Source organism: Theobroma cacao, chromosome 3 (assembly GCF_000208745.1).
Source record: "Theobroma cacao cultivar B97-61/B2 chromosome 3, Criollo_cocoa_genome_V2, whole genome shotgun sequence".
NCBI lineage: Eukaryota > Viridiplantae > Streptophyta > Magnoliopsida > Malvales > Malvaceae > Theobroma > Theobroma cacao.
Genome location: NC_030852.1, coordinates 19362573 through 19381927, shown reverse-complemented (window position 1 = coordinate 19381927; position 19355 = coordinate 19362573). Strand labels below are relative to the sequence as shown.

Sequence of the window (19355 nt, the reverse complement as noted above, 5' to 3'; positions counted from 1 at the left end):
CTTACACTACTTATGTTGAGAAGTTCCATAACTGTGTAATGTTGCTTATGGTTGCATGCATGTGATTACAATGTATGCGTATGACGATTGAATGTATGCTTTTGCACATGATTATGAATGTTTAATGACTGAATGGAATGACGGTTGTTTGGGTTTAACAGGCTATACTTGTCTAGGTCCATGCATCGGTCATATCCCACCACAAAATGAGATGTGACATTTTATTATTGTTATTATTACTATTATACATTTACATCAACATTTTTGAAAGGCTAATTTCCACTATAAGTGTTTTTAGTTTGTTTAACATTAATTGTTACTATAACTATTATATATTTACGTCAATATTTTAAGAACACTAACATCAACTTCATACATTTTATCTTTACTCTTATATATTTATGTCAATATTATTTGATTTAACATTAAGACTTTTAATTTTTATATAAGAATATTTAAAGCGAATCTCAAAATTTGAGAGGATACAAATTAGTTTTAATTAAGTTTATTAAGAAAATAAATATTGATTTTTGTAGTTTTCTAATATGAACTTTTGCCTTTATTCTTATAAATTTATATCAAATTTTTAAAAGGTTAATTTCCATTATAAGTATTTTATCCTTATTATTATACATTGATGTTAATATTTGTAGAAGGCAAATTTTCGCCATAAGTATTTTTAGTTTGTCTAACATAACTTGTTACCATAATTCTTAGACATCTATGTCAATATTTGAAGAACATTAATATCAACTTTATGTATTTTATCTTTCTTAGAAGGTTAGCTTAAAAGACAAACATCAAGAGGAAGGTGAATTGAGTATTGTAAAAATCACTTTAAAACACTTTAAGGATTAAGGGATTCTTTGCAAAGTAACGATGAAAAGACTTTTTGAAAAGATGAGAAAGAAAATTGCAAGAATTCTTTTGTAAAAAATGTAGAAACAAGTTTGAGAAATCAATAAGAGTGAAAAGCAATTTTAACAAGCAAGTATAAGACATAATTATTTATAGAAGTTCAGCCTTGATGCCTACATCCTCTCCCTTGGCTCACTAAGGAGTTTGAAATCTACTATAAAACTACTTTTTTAAGGCTCAAGCATAACCTTTATAACCAAGTCTTTTCAAGGCTTAGACTTAACTTTTACAATAGCCTTTTAACGGATCAAACTCAACCCTTTTACCTTTTAGTTTGGTTAAGGTATAACCATGTGAAATCCCACCTTAAGTAAAAGGATAAGTTAAGAAATCCTTAGGTGAGCATGTGAAAATTTTTGTTTAAAACATTAAATTTGTTTTTTGTTTTTATCTTACAAAAATTCATGTTTTCGAGATGCTATGATGTTAGGCAAGGTTGCATGTTTAAAAGGAGTCCAATTGGACAAGTTTCTAAGTGTATTTTTACATACTATAGCAAATGTATCAATACATAACCTTCATGTAACGATACATTTAGTCCAGAAGGCTTTTAAAAGGGATTTAAAGAATATGTATCAACACATGTAAAACTATATCGATATATTTAGATATTTACGAACATTTATCAATACATAACCAAATGTATCAAAAGAATTTTTCTAGAAACCAATGTATCGATACATGAACCTAATGTATCAATACATTTTGCAATTTTCAAAAAAATAAAAAGGGTAAAATTGTATTTTCATACCTTAAACTATAAATATGCCACATTTTTCAAGGGTCAGTAGCCCTCAACCATTTTCTTAGGTAAACCCTCAACCTAAAACCCTCTTAACCCCATTTTGTATCCAAATCACCATTTTTGTTTATTAGAAGCTTGGTTTTAGGGTTTTATGAACAAAAAGGTATTTTTCAAGTTTGAAATCTTTGCATCTTGAATTTCAAGAATTAAAGTTGTTGTTTTGATGCCAAGACTTTTCTATTGATTGTTAAAGCTCAAGGTTTTGTGATTTTCCTAGCATCTAAGCTCACTTAAGATAAGGATTAAGGATTGATGGATTTCTAAACATTATTTAGTTAATGTAGTAGTGGATTTAGACTAGAAAATTAGTTTTAGAATAATCCAAATAGTTTTGAAAGTACTGGAAATGACTATTACGTGATTATTACTCTAAGTAAATGATTGTGATTATTGTTGAATGCTAGGAACAATTGAAAACTTCGAGGAAGTCACCAAAGAATAATCTTGATTGTGGTTAGAGATTGAGTCTTCAATTAAGAGAGTGGATACAACTCTTCTAGTATTTTAACATGGAAAGTGAGCATGATTTTTATGGGAATGATTTGCTGTGCATAATGAAATATAATTTTTTAAGGAATGGTTTATCAAAGGATTTGAGTTTCAAGGTTTTCAAGTAGTATTTGAAAGAATAACTAAAGGATTTGATTTAATGATGATTGATTTTGTATTGACACCAATGGATTTCTAATCGTATGAGAATGTGAGGCCTTGACCTCTATAGGCTCGTAACTACGTATAAACACAATAACACGGGCTAGGGGTAGTTTCGTCATTTTCTCTAATAAGCTCCCAGAAGAAAGTTTTATGATATTTTAAGGTCTAAATAAGCATAAAATCGCATAAATGATGTGTAATGATGAAAACACGAAGAAAACTAGAAATGACAATAATTTTCACTATAGGGGCAAAATGGTCATTTTTACCTCGGATCAAAAATTTTCAAGTTTCACAAACCCAAGCATGTCTAGACCATTATGGACCTTGTCCCAGTGTCAAAAGAGTAAAAAGATTGCATATAGGGGTGGAGAAGGACAAGTTAACTTACTGAGGGCATTTTCATAATTTTCAAGGGAGTGGATAAGCTTGGTCTATAAATATCTTCTCCTTCTAGTAGCTTCTTCAATTTTCAACAGTTTCTTCTTTTTCTTCTCTTCCTAATTCACGTTGCTTCCATCCTCCATGGAAGTTTGATATGAAGCTTGCATAATTTTCTCTCTCGAGCTCTAGTTTTTATACCTTTGTGCCCTTTTGGCTAGAACCCTTGTATTCTTTCACTCTCTCACTTCAAAACCCTTGATAAATCTTATTTCCATACTTTTCTCACTAGTTGGGCATTCTAGAGAGAGAAAGAGAGAATTACCCCATTTGTTTGGAAGCTATTGGAAGAGAATTCAACTACAAAGAAACCCTAGGGTGAGTGATGAACCAAGCTTGATTTTTAGCTGTGAATAATGGCTAGTAATTGGGATTATGAGCTGTTTTATTGTTGAGTATGTTCATTCCTTTAATAGTGATTAAGATAGTGAACATAGATAGCCATTTAAAGTGGCAATTGAAAGCTTACTAAGGGATAGCTTTTAAGGTTTATAAGTATGAATTGACATTATGGTAATGTTAATTTGATGGTAGGTTCTAACGAAGCCCCATTACCCCAATTGGATCATTAGGGGAATTAGAGTCAGCTGAAGGCTCAACAATATATCGATGAGTGAACTGCCTTCAAAACTTGTTTGGGAATATAATGTATTTGTCACACATTTGAATGATTTTGTACAAACTTTTCTTAAAATAATTGCCTTGGGAACAAGCTTTTGCTAAATGGTTTTGTGTTGTGACATGTGGTTGCTATGGATTCATGCTCTATTGCATCATGATGATATATATATGTAGTGCATGATAGTTGACATTGTGTATGATGATTGTAACCGTGTGTGTGCACGATATGGGGGGATGCAGATGCCGGTGATGATGGTGGTGTGAGAGATGGATGATGATAGTGCCCATGTGCACGATGTGGGGGGATGTACACGATGGCACTGATTGTACACGATGTGGGGGAATGCACACGATGGCATCGACTATGTGCACGATGTGAGGGGATGTACATGAGCCGGGTGTGATTATGATGATATGGATGTTATTTATATATGTATGCATATCTTTACTTATGAAATGAAAGAGCATGAAAATGATATATGATTGAAATGTATGTGAAATTTGATACATTACACTTTGGGGATTTCATGTGTTTCATGTTGTTGGTGTCATTTTAGTAGGATGGCTTTTATTAGGGGAATGGAAATCTTGTTCATGTTGCTCTGTTCTCGTTGTAGCGAAATTCATTCTCGCTGCAGTGAGAAAGTCTCAGGTTTTTTAAAGCCTCACTAGTTTGGTTCTCACTACAGCGAAAATGCATTTTCGCTGTAGCGAGAAACATTCTATTTTGGGACTAAAATTTCGCTGCAGCGAGATTCATTCTTGAATCAGGGAAAAACTTTCTGTTTTGTTTCTTTTTTGGTTCTGTTGCTACTCCATTTTCCATTTCTTTGGTACCATAGTTGAGCTTGGACTTCTAACATTAAGCAATAAGTGAATTAAGTTTAAAATGAGTAGGTTTGGTGAGAAACTCTCGGCTAGTTGAGGAACCCTCATTCGGCTAATAACTTAATCCCAACGTCACTGCAGCGGAAAGGCATTCTCGCTGCAACATAGTTGCAGCGAGAATGCGTTTCCGCTGCAGCGAAGATTCGTTGTCGCATTTGACTTGCTTGTGTATCACTGCAGCCTTCATTTTTCAAATTATTTGTTATGTATGGGTTCATCATTACCAAGTGATTAATATTTAAGGGTTTAATGAGGGGTTTTCAATATGAATGAACTTAAATTGCATTTTTTTAAAACAAGTGCATCATGATTTTAAATTCTCCCTTATGGTTGCTTGTTCCCTTCCTTGTTCACTCACTGGGTTTGTACTCACCGTTTTCAACTACATGTTTTCAGATCACGAGGTAGCCGACAACTAGGATGAGGTGTCCTCGTAGACTTGTATCCATCTTTTGGTAGGTGTCTCGGTATTCAGTAGCTATATATTCGTCTGAGTCTCTCGACTGGAAGTCGAGTATTCTTTTGTTGTGTATAGACAAACTTAATGTAAATTATTAAGATACATGTTGTAGACAACGTATATACACCTGTTTAGTATGCCAATATGAAGTGGCAATGTTTAATATTACATTGATCCTAAGTTAAGAAATGTGACTTAGTAGTTTATGATGGAATGATGAATATGCCAAATTAATAGGCTTGCTTAGGCTTAGTGGACTACGTCCATTGGGCCCATTCTCCGATCTTGGCTTAGAATTTGGGTAGTGACAATGTTGGTATCAAAGCTCTAGGTTTGTCTAGGTCCTAGGACTTCTTTTTGTTGGTCCAGCGGAGAGTCAGGTTTTTAAGTGGGAACTTCAGTTGTGAAGTGTGAACCGCGACACATTTTACGACTAAGGGACCGCATAGATTCCCTATCTTAGAAACCACCTTTTGCCTTATGTATGATTATAAAATGTGTTTAATAATAGATGTTTTCTCTTGTCTAGGTAAGAATGCCACCTAAGACACGAGCCGCCTTAAGACGGATGGGGGAGCAAGATGCTCCTACTGAGATGGCAGATAGGCCACGAGCATCCACCCTTAGGGGCCAAGGTAGACGTGGCAGGGCCACTAGGCCGGTGAGGGCGGATACTCCTGTGAGTAGACTAGATGAGGGATAGTCTTCAAGTGATGTTGATAGACAACTAGCTGGGGGCATTACCATTGATGACTTGGCAGCAAGCCTGCAGGGAGTTAATCGGGTTATAGAGATCATGGTAGCCCGTATGGATGATATACAGAAGGTAGTGGAGGGGAGACCTACGGTACAAGAATCCCCTAGCTCCCAAGGATAGGCCGATTGCCAACATCATGAGGTTGAGAGAGGTCACTTAGAGATTTCTCTTCCTGATTTCCTAAAGCTCAAGCCTCCATCATTTTCAGGGTCTGATGCATTAGAGAAACCTCGGGTTTTCTTGGATAAGATGGAGAAAATATGTAAAGCTTTGGGATGCTCTAGTATCCGATTAGTCGAGCTAGCCGCCTTTCGATTAGATGATGTGGCGCAGGAGTGGTATAGCTCTTTAGGTAGAGGCAAATCAACGGATGCAGAACCATTGACTTGGAATGAGTTCAATGCAGCCTTCTTGGATCGATTCCTACCACTCAGTGTACGTAATGCCAGAGCTAGGGAGTTTGAGACTTTGGTACAGACTTCGAGTATGACGGTGTCAGAGTGCGACATCAAATTCATGCAGCTGGCTCACTATGCACCTTATCTAGTTTCTACTGAAGAGATGAAGATTTAGAGGTTTGTGGATGGGCTAGTGGAGCCATTGTTTAGGGTTGTGGCATCTCGAGATTTCAACACCTACTCTGCAATAGTGGATTATGCTTAGTGGATTGAGATGAGGACCAGTGAGAGTAGGGCTGCGAGGGATAAAGCAAAGAAGGCCAAGATATAGGGCTATAGAGGTCGCAGAGATTTCAGCGGTGGTGTTTCATCCTTTAGCAATCAGGGTCCATAGAGGGATTCACGATTATCCCAATAAAGGAGTGACCTGCATAGCGCTAGTGTTAGGGCGGGACAAAGAACTTTCAGTGCTAGGAGGCAGCAAGATTCGAGATAGAGTAGCCAAGTTATCCACCCTTGTAATACCTGTGGGAGAAGACATATTGGATGATGCTTACGTGCTGCGACAGTTTGTTATGGGTGTGGTCAACTTGGACACATTAGGATGAATTGTCCGATGGCTCATCAATCACAAGATTCTACTCGTGGCTCCGCCCAGCCAGTTTCGTCTGCTCCTTCAGTTGCTGCCTCATCTGGTTAGGAGGCTAGTGGATCAAGAGTTAAAGGTGCTGGTACTTCCTCTCAGGGCAGGCCATCAGGGTCGGAATGTCAGAGTTTTGCCTGTAAGGGCCAAGCAAGGGTGTTTGCTTTAACATAGCATGAGGCCCAAACATCCAATGCAATGGTCTCAAGTATACTCTCGGTTTGTAATATGAATGCTCGAGTCTTATTTAATCCTGGTGCTACCCACTCTTTTATCTCTCCATGTGTTGCATCTCGTTTGGGTAGAGATCGTGTTATGAGAGAGGAACAATTAGTGGTGTCTACTCCTTTAAAGGAGGTATTTGTGGTCGAATCGAAATATGAGAGACATTTATTATATAACATACATAGTAATTTATCAAAACATTTCTAAAATATAAGTGTGAGAATCATTCTAATATCCTACATGCATATCACACTGTGCTCGCTGGAATCACATCTCAACAGCACACTCGTATTCGTTAATTGATCAAACCCTTGTCTCCAAAATACAACATAATAATAAAAGTTTATTGTCATAAACTATCATTAGCTAGGCTTCAAGGGCACACTACAGTTGCCGAGCATAGCCTCAAACTCAATATATATGAGTTGCTTCCTTCAAAGCTTTTGGTCAAATGTCAACCACATTTCAATTATACATCAATACCCACATATTCACATACTATATCATCATAATCAAACAAATCAATGAGTGGTCCTCCCTTGGACATAGTCAAATCACGTATGATCGCTAACTGATGGAGAAACAAATCATGCCTAGTGCCAAAGCAACTAGTAGAGCACAAGTCACGTGTGCGCTAAAGCAACGGGCAGAGAATCATATCATGCTCTATGTTGAAGTAGCTGGTGGAGAATCATATCATCGACGGGCGTAATCTCATGTCTGCTAGGAATGGCATGATTAGAGCGTCAACGCCACGAAACAAAAAAAGACATGCCTCATACCTTTGGATCACCTTGGTTGTTTAATGCAAAGTTATGCACCACATAAAATCAGAAAAAAAATGTACCTTTCCAAGTGATATAATAATCAAATGGATTCCTTTTGGTGATAAAACATGAACACCTTTGGTGTGAAAGAAGCCCAGCCACTCAATCGCTTGGCCTCCAATGATGTACACACGATTGCAACAAATCCTTCTCAAGAATAGAGCTTTATGCCACGGGCTTGTGCTAGCAAGTGGAAAACGATTTGTCCTTTTTTCTTCTTTGATTTCTAGCAAAGAATCAAAGGGGAAGTTTTTCAAAACAAAAAAAAAATAAACTTCTCAAGAGTGGTAGCACTCAAGTGAAAAATCCCTTTTTTTTTTTGGTTTCCTTCTCCTCTCTTAGAATAAAATAGTGGCTATAATGTGATATTTATATCTAGGTTTAACTTATTAAAATTTACAAAATAAGTCCTTAATATTATAACAATTATAATATTTAACCAATACCTAATTAAACTCTTTTAATTAGGTCGTTTATAGTTAAAACCTAGAATTTGATTTAAGTCTAACTTAAATCCTCACACTCTCAATTTTAATCCCAATTGCAACCTTTGTGTGTGACCCATTAGGTTCCAACATGTTGGCAATGGAATTGAATTATAATATTATTAATTAATTAATTCAAATGAATCATATTCAATTTTAAATTAACTAATTCAATTCCATAAACCATGATTAGCATCTAGCAATGCATCATGGCCACCCAATTGTTAGGAGAGTCAAAGGATTCTTTAACAACCTTTCAGTGTATAGTTTTTTAGTGTAATTCATTCCCTCATCATATATCCCGAAGATGATAAGAGCTTGGTGCAGTACCTATTCTTATTGATCTCCATATTTGTTCTTGCAGTTAAATATTAGCTTTATAGAGACTTATGAAACTCATTTCATAATCTCCTAATCACCTTGGCCAAGGATTTGATTAAGCTAATGTCAACCAAGAACTAGTGAGATATTTCCCCTCAAATCACTTGGGGTGATGATTCCTATCTTGACCACTCATTTGCCTTCATATGCTTCATACTATACTAAAAAACATCCTGTTTTGGCATCCTTGATTAAGCACCCATAAGGATGAAATCAAAGCATAATACTCCACATAAAAGACAACCTGGTCTCTCAAGTCTAGGGAGTAGTTACACAACTGACACATGAGAAGTATTGCATAAACACTTGAGTGAGGTACCAAATGCACTTCTCATGGCGGGTCATGTTAAGTGAACTCACTCTCCCATGGCAAGCACCCACATGCTAGTTCCAAGTATCTCTATACTTCAACCTATGAGAACGATTAGTTACTTCACAAGTAAGGAACATAACATGTGCCAATCTTTTAGCATTATTGATGCCCTATCTCAATAATATAATGATCACGAACTTTTAGGAACAATGCTTTAATGCATAAGGATCTCATAATTGTATCCCAATACAATTCCTTTGCAAGGCATATATAGTTCCATGGGCTTTATCTACGTAAGTACAAAAAGTAATTAAATTATAAACTTATGGATAAAGAACCACCTTAATGTTATTATGAATAACAAAATGTCATACATGAATATCTCAAAATTACAATTCCCATACAACCACAGATTGGCTTATAGGGCTTATATTAACACTGTTGGTGACATCACCCAGAGTAATCTCGTATTGGGAGCATCACCCGGAGTAATCTCTCAGCGAACTGTATCATGACAATGAAAGTGGGAATCACAAGCCGGATTAAACCACACCTCTATTTACCACTATCCCTGCATGTAAACACACATAGTCACAAGGTAATGAGACCCACTTAACCTCAAGTCAAATCAACATCCGAAATTCATTCCTTGGATGGAACACAATTCCACAATGAGACCATTATGTCTTTATTCTTCCACATGTCCACAACATAGTAACAATCACATTTATCGAGCTTTATTTGTCAATAAGCTTATTAAGTTCTAAATGCCTCAATAATCATGGCTCACTGGTTACATATACATCAACAACCTCATTTTAGTTTAATCAGGGCTTAATAGCCACATATACATAAATAATATTAAATTAGATCATGCATCAATATTCTATAAACAAATGGGCAATCTAGTCCCACATCGTAGTATCACCATCACACTAATTTAGTCACAACATATCTAGTAACCATTAAAATCATACATCACCTAGATGTCTAACAACTCACTCTTCCTAATGGCATTCACAAGCAAATACATATACAAACATGTTAATTAACAACTGTGAGACCCTAACCTCTATAGGCTTGTAACTAAGCATATATGTAATAACACGAGCTAGGGGTAGTTTTGTCATTTCTTCTAATAGCTCCCAGAAGAAAGTTTTATGATATTTTAAAGTCTAAATAGCCATAAGACCGCATAAATGATGTGTAATGATAAAAACACGAAGAAAACTAGAAGTGATAATAATTTTCACAATAGGGGCAAAATGGTCATTTTTCACCCCGAGTCAAAAATTTTAAGTTTTGTGAACCCGAGTATATTTAGACCAATATGGACTTGGCCTTAGTGTTAAAAGAGTAAAAACATTTCATAAAGGGGTGGAGAAGGACAAGCTAACTTACTAAGGGCATTTTCATAATTTCTAAGGGAGTGGATAAGCTTGGGCTATAAATATCTTCTCCTTCCAGCAGGTTCTTGAATTTCTAGCAGCATCTTCTTCTTGTTCTCTTCCCATCTCACGTTGCTTCCATTCTCCATGGAAGCTTGATGTGAAGCTTTCATAACTTTCTCTCTTTAGCTCTAATTTTCATACTTTTGTGCCCTTTTGACTAGAACCCTTGTATTCTTTCACTCTCTCACTTTAAAACCCTTGAAAATTCACATTTCCATACTTTCTCTCACTAACTAGGTGTTTAGAGAGAGAAAAAGAGAAAAAGCCCCTATAATAGCTTGGGAATTGTTGGAAAGAAGTTCAAAGTTACAAAGCTATCAAGGTGAGTAGTAAATTAGCATTGGGTTTTAAGTGTTGATAATGTCTAGTGATTGGTTTGTGAGTTTTATTGTTGAGATTGTGTATTGACTCTACCGTGACTAGAATAGTGGGAATAGATAGCCATTTAAAAATGGCAATTGAAAGCTAGTTAAGAGATAGCTTTTACAGTTTATAGTGTGAATTAACATAATGGTGATGTTAATGTAATGGTAGGTTCCAACGAAGTTCCATCCTTCCAATTGGACCATTAGGGAAGTTAGAGTCGGCTAAAGGCTCAATAAACACCGATGAATGGACTTGCATTTCAAAAAATTATTTTGGGAATGTAAACTTATTTGCACTATATACTAGAATGATTTTATTCAACTTTCTTTAAAAATGAGTGCTTTGGAAACAAGCCTTTGATAAATTGATTTTATGTTGTGACATGTGGCTATTATGGATGGTTGAACTACTACACTATGTTGATATATATATACGAATAATGTTGTGTATTGATATTGACCCAGCTATGTGCGAGTAGAAGTGCACATAAGCCGTTGCTGACCAAGCTATGTGCGAGTGGAAGTGCGCATAAGCCGTTGCATATGAGATGATGATGTTGGGAAGGTGTACATGATGATTGATATATATATATATAAAGATATATACATATATGGTATATGGTTGTAATGCAAAAATGTGAGCATTTGAATTGTTGAAATTTGGGAGTTTTTATGTGTTACATGTTGCTTTTGTTATTTTAGCAGGATGGCTTTGATTTAAGGGAAAAGGAAACTTTTTTCTTGATGTTCTGATTCTCGTTGTAGCGAGAAACTCTCGGGTTTTGAAAGGGTTGGCTGGTCGAAAACTCGTTGCAGTGAGAAAGGTACTGTAGCTTCTCGCTGTAGCGAGATTCATTCTCGCTACAGTGAGAAACTTTCTGCTTTGAAACCTAAAATTTCGCTGTAGCGAAATTGAAAAACTTTCTATTTTTTTCCTCATTTGGTTCGGTTGCTACCCTATTTTCCATTTCTTTGGTACCATAGTTGAGCATGGACTTCCAACATCAAAGAATAAATGAATTAAGTTTAAAATGAGGAGGTTTGGTGAGAAACCCTCGGCTAGATGATAATTTAAGTCAAGTGTCTAATTGACTTGATTCGCATGAATGCTATTAAAGTTTTCACTCCCCAAATCCTTTGTTGAGCATGGACTCTTTTCAATAAGTGATTTTTCTCATGTGGGGTTTACATGAGGGGTTTAATAAGAACTCAAATAAATTGCATTGTTTTGAAAAATGAATGCATTATGATTTCGTTAAACATTCCTTATGGTATGCTTGTTCCCTTCTTGTTCACTCACTGGGTTTATACTTACCGTTTTCAACTTCATGTTTTCAGATCACGAGGTAGCTGGTAACTAGGTCGAAGTGTCTTTGTATATTCGACCCTTGGTCGGTGTCTCGGTATTCAATAGCTGTACATTCGTCCGAGTCTCTCCGCTAGAAGTCGAGTACTCTTTTGTTGTGTATATACAAACCGATGTAAATTATTAAATTATGTTTAGATAATATATGTACTCTTTGATTGGTATGCCACTATGAGATGGCAACGTTTTGTTTTATTTTGATTCAAAGTCATAAAATGTGACTTAGCAACTTTTAATGGAACGGTGAAAAGGTTATATTAATAGGCTTGCTTGGGCTTAGTGGACTACGTCCATTGGGCCCATGCACCGGTCATGGCCCGAAATTTGGGTCGTGACAACAACATACTAACCTAGGCACACCCATCTAGGCAATCACATTCACATATGTACAAACATAGTTCTCTAGCCTACTTATGTCCAACTAAGCCTACATTAATAATATAGTACCAGTGTCATGCATTTTCCATGCGTTATGCATCACATGCATTTCATTAACCCACTCACAATGACAAATTGGAGGTATTCCACAACCAAACTTTGATTCTTGGTCTCCAATCATATTTTGGCTCACAAATGTGCCCAAATTGCTCAATCTTCCTTTAAGCACATCAAAACATCATAAAACTAGTTAAATCTTGGCTTTCGAAAAATGTCACTTTTCTAAAAATTATCAAACCTTTAGTCATCCAACGTAGAAGCTCAAATCCTTCAATAATGAGATAAACCCATACCTTAGAAGCTCGATTGTACAATTATTTACCCCAAATCCCTAATTAATTCAAGAGGGCCCATTTTTCAAAGCTGGACCAAATCAAATCTAAGTTAATAACTGATTAAATTGAAAATCAATAAAAAATGCTTAATCTTACCTCTAGAAGTGTTTCCCAAGCTGTAAATTTACTCCAAACAACTCTAAGTGCTTTAAAAGTCATTATTGGGAGATTAGACTTTTTATGTTTTAGAGAGACAAAGTGAAAATCACAAACCAACCTCTTTGGGAGTAAAACCCTTACTCTTAACACTTAAATCCTTGATTTGTTGCTGAAGATTGATGGGTTTGAAAGGTTTAATATTTGGGAGAAATTGGTGGGAGAATAAAGGAAAAGAAGAAAAAATGAGGAAATTTCGATTTCGGCGCTTTTAAGCCCGCTTTAAGCTAATCTGGCATACTAATACCAACTATGGATGGTTTGCAGTTGATCTTGGACTAGGAAGTTCGCATTTTCTCCCATTTTTCCTTCATATGATCGACCATACAGGGCCTATAGTCGATCTTGGGCTAGAAAGCATGACTTCCCCAGTATTTTTTTTCATAGGATCGAGCTTCTATACATTCAAATCACCTTATTTGGTCTAGATTCATAAAAATTGTTCCTTGTAAAGCCTAAACTCATTCTAAATCTCTTCCACAACCTCAAATCATTCATAAAATCCAATCCACACATACATATCCTCAATTATCACATCAAATACGAATCAAAACCTCAAACCATAAAGTTTATTCATCATTTCTCATATTTCCTCAAAAATTTAGCCTAAGTGTAAACGTATACACTCTCAACACTTGACATAGATAACATATATTTGATGTCCTCAAAACACAATATATTTTTAATAGATCATTCTCAATTAACTTAATTTACCTAAAAATTTATAGGTGTTACATTTTTCCCTCTTTATAGAAAATTCATCCTTGAATTTAATTACATATCATAATTTAAAACACATATCAGACCTAAAAAAGATGGGGATATTTATCTCTCATTTCCTTCTTAAGTTCCCATGTGGTCTCTTCAATTGAATGGCTTTGACATAATACTTTCATTGTAGCAATATTCTTGGAACAAAATCGTTTTACTTGCCAATCTAACATGGTTATGGGCTTCTCTTCATAATTAAGTCTGTCTTGTAACAGAACTTCATCATATTGTATCACATGTGAAAGATTAGAAACATACTTCCTAAGCATGGACACATGAAAGATCGGATGAACAATGGACAAATTGGGCGATAATGCCAAATGATAAACAACTGTGCCAACGCACCTTCCAACTCAAAGGGTCCAATGTATCTAGGACTCAATTTTCCTTTCTTTCCAAATCTTCTCACTCCCTTGGTTGGTGAGATTTTCAAGAACCCATAGTTGTCGACTTCAAATTCTAAGGGTTTGTGCTTATTATCAACGTAGGACTTTTGACAACTTTGAGCCATTACCATCCTTTCTCGAATTATCTAAACACCTCGTTCAGCTTCTTCGACCATCTTTGGCGCTAAGAGTTTTTATTCCCTAACTTCAAACCAACCAATAGGCAATCTACATCTTCACCCATACAAAACCTTATACGAAGCCATATCGATTATGGCTTGATAGCTATTGTTATAAGCAAACTTGGCTAAAGGCAAGTAATGGTTCCATGAGACTTCAAAATCAAGCACAATTGCCGTCAACACGTCTTCGAGCGTCTATATGGTGCGCTTAGACTGGCCATCCATTTTTGGGTGGAAAGTCATACTAAAATTCAATCTCATGCCTAAGGCCTTTTGAAATTTTGTTCAAAATTGACTTGTGAATTATGATTCTCTATCAGACACTATCGTTACTAGAACACCATGTAGCTTCATAATCTCATTAATGTATAGTTGGGCATACCGAGCTACTCCATACTTAGTCTTGACCAGAAGAAGTAAGCAGATTTAGGTAGCCTATCAATTATCACTCAAATGGCATCATATCCACCCCTAGCTCGTGACAAACCCATAACGAAGTCCATTCTACATGTTCCCATTTCCATTCAAGAATTGGTAAAGGTTGTAATAATCCGAAGTGTGAAATTCCACCTTGAGTAAGAGGATAAGTTAGGAAAATCCTTAGGTGAGCATATAGATTGCATATTTTGAACATTAAACTTAGTTTTAACCTTCAAAATAATTGATTGACACTTTTGGTGGTCTGTCACTTTTGAAGCAGAAAATTTTTTAAGTTTGGAAAGGGTCAAAATATGTGATTTTTATAGAACAACCTTGTGGAAATAAAAAATGACAATAATGATTCCCTTGAATTTAGATGATCAAAAATGATTTTTCATTAATTTTTGGAATACGCTTGGTATGGTATATATGAGCCACAAATTTAAATTTAGTCGAACTTTTTCAATTTTGTTCTTGAAACCAAAATTTATATTTTGATTCTTATGGATTTTTAATTTTTTTATATTTTCATTGAATCACAATAGGGGGTTGTTCGCTTATTTACATTAAATGCCATTTAATGTAAATAAGGTAGGCAAATTTTATAAGCAATCTGTCTCAGAAACTACATTCTATCTCAAATGCATCGATACATTTAGCCCAAAAAGAGTTTCTGATGAACATGTTGCTAGGAAGTTTGAGAATATGGTGCCTTGGAAAGCAAGTATATTCTCATGCTTAATTTCATTAAAATTATTTGTAATGAAAGTACATTTTGATAATAAGACGAAGAGTTTGTTTTAGTAAGCATTCATTATCTAGTTATTAACGTACCATGATTCTATTGAGACATTAAAATACATTTGTATTAAGATTCATACATAGGAGACATGTATTTTAATTGAATCTTAAAATTGTTAACAGCCATATAATAAAGCTGGTCACTTTATTGTGTTAAGGTTGTAGTGTCCAGATTACTTCCAACGAAATGAATATGATTCATTTCAAGGGAATGATGAATCTCAAATCATCAAAATGGTTAACTTCGAGTAATGACACTCTAACATGAACTGGAATCATGTGAGAATCAAATTTAAGTTTTACCGTTACTTAAATTTTGATCTCACACTTATGCATTTGCTTATAGTAGAACTGAAATCCTGATGGATAGTGACTCGTGTTTAATCTCCTTATAATCTTTGATTTACCATGAGCATGATCATCATAAAGCATTGATCTAGACTCCGTATTTTGGGATTGTAATTGAGACGAACATCTGGCAACATATATTCAAATAATGGAGCTTATAGCATTAACATCACTTCTAGTGATGTTAAAAAGATTGATGATTAATCTGGGCCCAGTGGATTCATGAATTACATACTCATCACATCTGGATACTCAAAAGATTAGATCTAGAGTATTGAATCACTAATTGAATAAAATTTGAGACTAAGGGACAAAATTAACATAAAGGGTAAAACGGTAATTTCACCTTTTATCATTGGATGGCTATGAGGGTTCACAATATAAGGTTTGCAATTGGACGACTAATATTTAATATCAAGTACTGAATTGTTTCTTACAATTATAGTTAATCCAAGAGTGCAACCATGAATCTTTGGTGGAGTGATTTCATGGTTAATAAGTTTGAATTATTTTTAATGAGATTAAGAATAACTCTAAGTTTATTTGAGCTTGGAATATCTATGTCCAAATAGATTCCCCACTTAGCTTCGTAGAATTTAACTTGTTTAAGTTGGAATGCATGTTTTTATTTGATTAATTAAATTATGTACAAAAATGGTAACCTTAACATGTTTGTCTTAATTTAGACAAGAAAACATGTTTGGTCTTAATTTAGACAAGAAAATATGTTTGTCTTAATTTAAGACAAGAAAAATATTTTTTATCTAAATGTAGACAAAAAAACATATTTGTCTCAATTTAGACAAGATAAAATATTTTTGTCTTAATTAAAGACAAGAGTTGTCTTATATTAAGATAATTTTAGGAGGATTCTTGAAAAATAAATCTAGACATCCATGTTGATAAAAAGAGACTCCATGTTTGACTATCACTCTTTTATTTATTATTAATTCTTTTCAAATAAATATGAATAATAATAAAATAAGAGTCATTATTCACTAAGGAGTTTTAATTTATCAAGAACTCTAAATGATAATGAAAGAATTATATTATTTATTCTTTAATTTTAATTTTGATAATTATAGGGCATGTTTGATGCTTCCATAACTCTAAATGGATGGTCAAGATTGGTTCAAAGGTGTTTCATTTTGATTAAACTTTTGAGGCCAGAGTTTTAATAAAAAGAGAAGAGATTGGAAGAAAATAAATGAACGTACTTTTGCTTAAAAAAGTTTCGATCGTCACTTTTCTTCTCCTCTTCCAAACTTTTTAATGAAAAAAGAGACAAAATTAGTTGCCATCTTGTAGTCTTGCATTCCACACCTTGTCCACTCAAGGTTCAAGGTGAAAGTATTCTTGAAGAATAAGTGGTAAACTTGTTGGGTCGAGAAATCATTCATTGGTGTGGTGGTGTTTGAAAATAAGAATCTCAAAATAAAAAGGTATGGTTTTTATTACTTGATAGATTCTTATTTTTTTTAGGATGTGATTATGTTACTTGCAATAATAATGGTGTGTGGTTCTGCTTGTGTAATTGGATTGCTTGCTTCCTTTATAAAAGAAATTCTTGAAATCCATGCTTTACACAATCACATTAATCCATTAAGATCCTACTCCAACACATGTATCGATACATGTTCATAATGTATTGATATATTTATTTCTAGAACCAAATGTATTGATACATTCGTTAATTTCAAAAAATAAAAAGGGTAAAAATGTATTTTCACACTTTAACTTATAAATATACCACATTTTTGAAGGTTGGCAACCCTCAGTCGCATTTTGAAGGTAAAACCCTAACTCTTAAGCTTTTTCAACCCATTTTTGATCAAACTCACCATTTGTTAAAAATTTGAGCTTGGTTTTGGGTTTTAAATGAAAAATGAGATTTTTGCCTACTCTTGAATCCTTAAACTTGAGAATTTTTATTTTGAAAACATGGTTTATGTCACAGCCCAATTTCAAGGCCATGACCGATGCAAAGGCCTAATGGGCTCAGCCCACTAAGCCTAAGCAAGCCTACATAATTGATCTTATACATTAATCCCTATTCCTTTAAAATCTAAAGCTCGAAATGTTTAAATACCGCTTCTTTGAAAACGATTCATAAAACCCAATCATACATTCATAATGGCGTCATCCACCAATATATTCATTAATAGATTAACAATGATTCTTAATGTTCACATTAAATATTCACATACACATAATTAGACCTTGACCGTCAGCGGAGTGACTCTGGGCATGATTGATAACACTTAGTGTCACATTAAACCTACCGAGCAATGTACAGGGAGGAGCACCTCGTCCTAGGATCCAATCACCTTTAACTCAGGAAACCTAAAACATGAATTTTAAAAACATGAGTATAAACTCAGTGAGTGAACATAGGAAGGGAACAAGCATCAATACGAGAGGTTTTAGAAATCATGATGCATTTATGTTGAAGACAATGCAATTTAACTCAATTTCTTGTCACAACAGAAATCTATTTTTGCTGCGGTGAAAATCAAGTGCAAACTGTTTTTCAAGTTTTAACATTCAAAAATCAATGCAACGACAATATAATTTCCAAAACCTCTATATATATCATATATAAACTTATATATAACCACCGGCCTCACCCCCAAGTTTGTCTCAACTTATGTGCACTACCACACCGCACATAGCTGGGTCAGCGCAGCTCATGTGCACTCATACACCGCACATGGCTGGGTCATCACAACTCATGTGCACTCCTACACTGCACATGGCTGAGTCAGCACAGCTCATGTGCACTCCTACATCGCCCATGGCTGGGTCAGTATAGCTCATGTGCACTCCTACACCGCACATGGCTGGGTCATAATTATCACACAAAAATATCATTTAATGTATAATATACACATCAACATAATGTAGAAACTCATGAATTCATCATGTTCATATCTTATAATATCAAAACATTTCATCAAGGGCTTGTTCCCATGCAACTTTTAAAGAAAAACCAACAAAATATTTCAAATGGCTCAATTAAGCATAAAATCATTAATTCCAAAACATTTTAATGCTACTTCACTCACCTGGCAACAACGAGATATTAAGTTGTTATTTGTTCGGAGGTGTCTCTAACTATTTTCACTGGTCGGTCGCTCGTTATTTACTCCAGCACGCCCTCACAATACTTTAACTTTATCTTTGCACTTCCTAGCAATAATACGAACTCAATATATTTAATTACATATGTATACGAGCAGCACTTCAATCAATTAATCCTTACTCAAATTTATATTTTTCCTCCTATCATGAAACCATCTTCAATTAACTCACATCTTAATACATTTTTACTAAAATTACTTATATCCATTGCTTACGTAATTCCTTAAATTATATCACCGGTAACTTAATTATGATGTCACATGTCTACTTCAGCCTTTCTAAATAATTTCCACCCAAATCCATCTTATATTTCCACACATAATTAACATATATGGCAGCAACAATCATTCTCACTTTCACTCGATTATTTCCTAGTTTA

The 19355-nt window shown here is 34.7% G+C and overlaps 1 long non-coding RNA gene across 1 annotated transcript; it reads right to left on the bottom strand.

Moving 5' to 3' along the window:
* On the bottom strand, positions 17961-18998 carry LOC108661286. Its single transcript, XR_001927043.1, has 2 exons — positions 18901-18998; positions 17961-18178 (listed from the first exon to the last, which is right to left on the bottom strand). It is a non-coding gene; the product is annotated as an uncharacterized LOC108661286 (long non-coding RNA).